This window comes from Procambarus clarkii, chromosome 20 (assembly GCF_040958095.1).
Source record: "Procambarus clarkii isolate CNS0578487 chromosome 20, FALCON_Pclarkii_2.0, whole genome shotgun sequence".
NCBI classification, from domain to species: domain Eukaryota; kingdom Metazoa; phylum Arthropoda; class Malacostraca; order Decapoda; family Cambaridae; genus Procambarus; species Procambarus clarkii.
In genome coordinates, this window is record NC_091169.1 from 10,428,639 (window position 1) to 10,434,638 (window position 6,000).

Genomic DNA, 6,000 nt, shown 5'->3' on the forward strand with positions numbered 1-6,000 from the left:
TTGGGTCCCACAGATTACATGTTAGTTTTGGGTCCCAGAGATTACATGTTAGTTTTGGGTCCCACAGATTACATGTTAGTTTTGGGTCCCACAGATTACATGTTAGTTTTGGGTCCCACAGATTACATGTTAGTTTTGGGTCCCAGAGATTACATGTTAGTTTTGGGTCCCAGAGATTACATGTTAGTTTTGGGTCCCAGCGATTACATGTTAGTTTTGGATACTAGCAGGTTCTATTATTAATCGTGAGGAGGATTCGAACCTCTGCTCTGCGTACTCCCAAACAAACGTCTTAGATAACTGCACCACAACATGGTCAATAGAATTTTAACTTGGGATTCAGCTGAATCCTCTAGAGTTCACGAGGCTTCCACTGAAGCCGGACCAGGTATTGCACTAGGTTAAACAAGCCATTGTAACACCACCTTATTGTATTATCACCTTAAAATATGTATTAATGGTAATTTTGACTTAATTATTGTAAGCGACACAGAACCAATGGTACCTCTTCCCGGAACGGCTTACTCTTAATTTAAAGGAAAACAAGATTTGATTGTCTACTCCTTCGTGGTGAGAAGTCAATGAAGGAGGAGTAAAAGCAAGGACGAAAGAGGGGCGAGTGAGGGAAGTGGATAGATAACCGGGAAGGTTATCTATCGGGCGGGAAGGGGATCAGGGAAGGAGAAAGGATGAGGAGTTGAAGAATATAGGGATAGATAGAGAACTTATGCTAATGCCGCGACCATCCTGTCTTAATCCGGTCGTAAAACATATACAGCAACACTGTAACAGGAACCAATGCTAAAATGAGAAGTACCTCCTTTTGATGTAACCCCGGACTAACAGTGATGTTACAACAATCTGGTTCTGGAGAGATTGGGAGGTTCAGTGACCTTGATGACACACATGGGAGATGACAGAGGGGCAAACAAATAGACACATATGAATATAAATTTAATAAGAGTTTAAAAGTCAAAATTATGCAATTCACCAATGATTCTAAGTGCTTATTCACGGAAATTTACGAAGTCCCTATCCTACACTGGCAATTGGGTAAGGAATTTAGACACGGATTATTGCATCAGAGACAAACACATTACCTTATTCCCTTGTTAGGTGTTGGTCCCAGCACGTACTAGCATGTTAGGTGTTGGTCCCAGCACGTACTAGCATGTTAGGTGTTGGTCCCAGCACGTACTAGCATGTTAGGTGTTGGTCCCAGCACGTACTAGCATGTTAGGTGTTGGTCCCAGCACGTACTAGCATGTTAGGTGTTGGTCCCAGCACGTACTAGCATGTTAGGTGTTGGTCCCAGCACGTACTAGCATGTTAGGTGTTGGTCCCAGCACGTACTAGCATGTTAGGTGTTGGTCCCAGCACGTACTAGCATGTCAGGTGTTGGTCCCAGCACGTACTGCCATGTTAGGTGTTGGTCCCAGCACGTACTGCCATGTTAGGTGTTGGTCCCAGCACGTACTGCCATGTTAGGTGTTGGTCCCAGCACGTACTGCCATGTCAGGTGTTGGTCCCAGCACGTACTGCCATGTTAGGTGTTGGTCCCAGCACGTACTGACATGTTAGGTGTTGGTCCCAGCACGTACTGCCATGTTAGGTGTTGGTCCCAGCACGTACTGCCATGTTAGGTGTTGGTCCCAGCACGTACTGCCATGTTAGGTGTTGGTCCTAGCACGTACTGCCATGTTAGGTGTTGGTCCCAGCACGTACTGCCATGTTAGGTGTTGGTCCCAGCACGTACTGCCATGTTAGGTGTTGGTCCTAGCACGTACTGCCATGTTAGGTGTTGGTCCCAGCACGTACTGCCATGTTAGGTGTTGGTCCCAGCACGTACTGCCATGTTAGGTGTTGGTCCTAGCACGTACTGCCATGTTAGGTGTTGGTCCCAGCACGTACTGCCATGTTAGGTGTTGGTCCCAGCACGTACTGACATGTTAGGTGTTGGTCCCAGCACGTACTGCCATGTTAGGTGTTGGTCCCAGCACGTACTGCCATGTTAGGTGTTGGTCCTAGCACGTACTGCCATGTTAGGTGTTGGTCCTAGCACGTACTGCCATGTTAGGTGTTGGTCCCAGCACGTACTAGCATGTTTTTTTTTTTTTTTTTTTTTTTTTATAAAAGAATACACAATGTACAAAACAGACACCCGCCGAAAGAACAAGTCATGAACATACACAGGACAATATAACAAAGGAAGTAAACACGGATACACTAAACATACTCAACAAAAACCAAGAAAGAAAACACATGACACAAGGCACAAAAAAAAGAGAACCCAGAAACGGGCACAGTATTTACCACAAAAAACAGAACATGACATAAATAGCACACAATAGAAATAACATAAAACATAGGCACATCCACACAACCTTAAGTACAGAAATACAAAAGGAGAACGCACATACAAGCCCAGCCCAACAACCCAAACACAGGTGCATAAAAGTACAGAACAACAGGCCTCCGAAACCCCTAAGAGGCAAAATTACAAAACTATATTAAACAAAAAACATGGAAATACATACATTGAAAGTCAAACAGAAATAACTGAGTACATTTCGTTTGTCTTACTCCGTTTCCTCATGCATAATTAAAAAGACATAATACAAAGGCAGAACACAAAACACAAATCAAGAAAGAACAGATAAATAATACATAAATAGCACAAGGCAAAGTACAAGGCACATAAAAAGAGAAATAACAATCAGTAATGGCAAAAAAACACTCATAACACAGGAACAGTAGTACATGAAAGGGGGGGGGGGAGGACAAAACACAACCCGGGCACCCCAACCCCCCACACAGAAAATCACAAAATACAGAAGAGGCACGCTCCAAAGACATAGGAGCATACAAGCACACATACCATAAAGAACAAAAATGCACAAAACATAAAACCCATACAAGGCAAACAAAAAGGCCCACGCAGGAGCCAGGGAAAACATAAAAACCACACCCACACACAAGCACACCCAAACGAAACACACACCCACAGGAGCAACCACAACAGAAACAAAACAACCACACACACACACACACACACACACACACACCCCGCCCAACCCCCGCCGAGGAGGCCCATCGGAGGACCGGGGACCGAAAACAAACCGGAACAAGACCCACCCAACCAACCCACAGCCAACATCCACGAGCCCAACCCACGACCAATCACTCAAAAGCAGCCCCACGAACATACGCACCAGTAAACCAACCACAAAAATCATCCGGAAAAGCACGCTGCAGCCACCACCAGGTGAACCGTAAGCGCCCTCTCAAAAACCCCAAAACCCTATCAACCCCATAACCCTCCCTCCGGCCAACCCACACACAATACACATAGTCAGCGACAAGAAGACAGAGCGTATTACGCACCCGTCGAGAGCCCCGCGGAAAAGACAAAAACAAAAAACGGCAAAAAACCACCCCGACATCCCGGCCCACAAACCACGGCCAACACAGCACGAAACTAATCAAGCAAACCACTCAGCCTCTCACAAAAATAGAAAACATGTAACTGAGTTTCAGGCAAACCACAGTGGACACATGCGTCAGAGGCACGCAAACCCAGCATGCACAACCGGTCATTTGTCGCCAACGACAAATGCAACATGTGAAACAACAACTCCCGCTGCTGCGGTGCCAAAAACCGCGCCCCTAACGCCGCCCACACCTCCCCCCAATCCCAACACGGGAATAAAGACTCCACCCGCGGCTGAACACGACAAAATAGAACCCCATAAATCGCCTTCACTGAGAGAGACATATAACCCGGACAACGACAGACAGCCCGAAGAATGTCTACCGCCCAGGAGTAGACAGGAGGGGTACAAAAGGCCACCTCCCGACAAACACCGCAATCCACCAAAAAACTAAACCGGACCGAACAATAAAAAATACACAAAGCATTGAGCCCCCACCCAACGCTAAACCCTGACGCAACGAGACCCAGAACAGCGCCCGAGCCCTGGTAAACACATCAGGAATACCAACCCCACCTTCCCGCACCGCTAACACCAACGTCGAGCGACGAACCGGGTGGTAACGACCACACCACACGTACCTATAAACCTGACGTTCCAACCCCAGAGCCAGCCGGCGATCTAGGGGGAAACACCGAGCCACGAACCAGACACGTGACAGAACTTTACAAGTAACAAGCAACGCCCGCTGATAAATTGTTAACGGGCGCGCAGCCAACAACCCAACCACAACACCAACACTACGAGAAACCGCACCCCAATTAAATTCCAAAGATCTCTCGTAAGAAGCGAACCAGGTGATCCCCAGAACACGCAGAGGAGACCACCGGAAACCAAGACCCCTCCCACACAAGGCGAGAGGACCACCCACCGATACCCATAAGACCAGATTTGGCACGATTGACCTGGGCCCCAGTGGCCAACTCAAACCTCTCAACCACGACCTGGACAGCCCGAACAGAACCAGCAGGGGCCACGAACAGGATGGTATCATCCTCATAACCGCAGATGGGTAACCGAAGATCAGAAGGCAGCCGGGGGGGACGGATCAACGCACAAGCCTTGACCGTCCGAAAAAAAGGCTCCTGAAAGAGCACATAAAGGAGCATGGAAAGCGGACAACCCTGCCTCACCGAACGGCGGACAGGGAAAGGAGCACTCAAGAACCCATTGATGCAAACCCGACTGCAACACTGAGCGTACAACATACGCACCCAACGAACAAACAAAGGCGGAAAACCAAGCCCCTCTCTAACACACGAAAAACAAAAGCTAACGAAACACGGTCAAAAGCCTTAGACCAATCCAGGAAAAGCATCGCTGCTGACAAGCGAGAGCCCGACATGTACAGAAGCACATCCCGAAATAATGCATTGCACTGCAGTAACGAGCGACCTGGAACACCACAAAACTGTTCCACGGAAACCACAGACGCAACCACACGGCGACACCGACCAGCTAAAATCTTGGACAGGATCTTATAGTCCACATCCAACAAAGTAATGGGTCTCCAGTTCGAGAAGAACCGCAAATCGCCCGGCTTCGGGAGCAGCCGCACAATCCCAACGCACTGAGACACAGGCAGAACGCACCCCCGGAGGCAAGTCCGGACCACCTCCAAAAGAACATCACCCAACACATCCCAAAAGGCAACATAAAACTCGACAGGAAGACCATCCGAGCCCGGAACGAAACGACCTCACCACACCGAAAAGCTCCCCCAACGAAACATCTTCCTCCAAACCAACACAATCAGCAGCAGACAACCCCGGAGCACAACCACCCAAAAAACCTTCCGCAATCGCGTCGTCCCCTACCACCTCCCCATAGAGCGCAACCAACTCTTGCCGCACATAATGCAACACACCACCGGTGTCCGAAACAACAGACCCATCCGGCCGTAAAAAGAACACCGTCCCGCGCAGCCTTCACCTTCCCTAAAAGATAAGGAGAGAGCCGTTCCCCGTCAACACGTTCACTCACACGAGCACGCACACGAACACCCTCGGCCCACTCATTCCGCAAACCACAAATACGCTCCTTACACTCCGCAATCTCCCCAAAACAGTCAATCCCAGCATTGTACCGCACATACAACCGCGAAAGCCTCGCCTGTAACAACCGCAGCAACCCAAACCTTCCAGCAGCCTCACGTTTGGCAGCCACCCGAAAAAACAACCGACATTGCTCCTTACACCACTCCCACCAATCTAAAACAGAAGGAAAATCACACCGCCGGGCGAGAACCCCGACCCACCAAACCCGAAACTGCCCACAAACCCTCGGAGAACGCAACAACCCACAATTCAGCTTCCACCACCCCGCGCCGACCCGTACCTGACTGGGCACACCAACCCGAACCACCACGAGACTATGGTCCTAGAAAGCAACCGGGACAGTGTGGAAAGCAAACACAGAACACCCCCCGCCAGTAACATACACGCGATCAATCCGCGAACGCGCCCCATGCGCAGCAAAAGTAAAGGACAACTCGCCCCCATAGAGCACA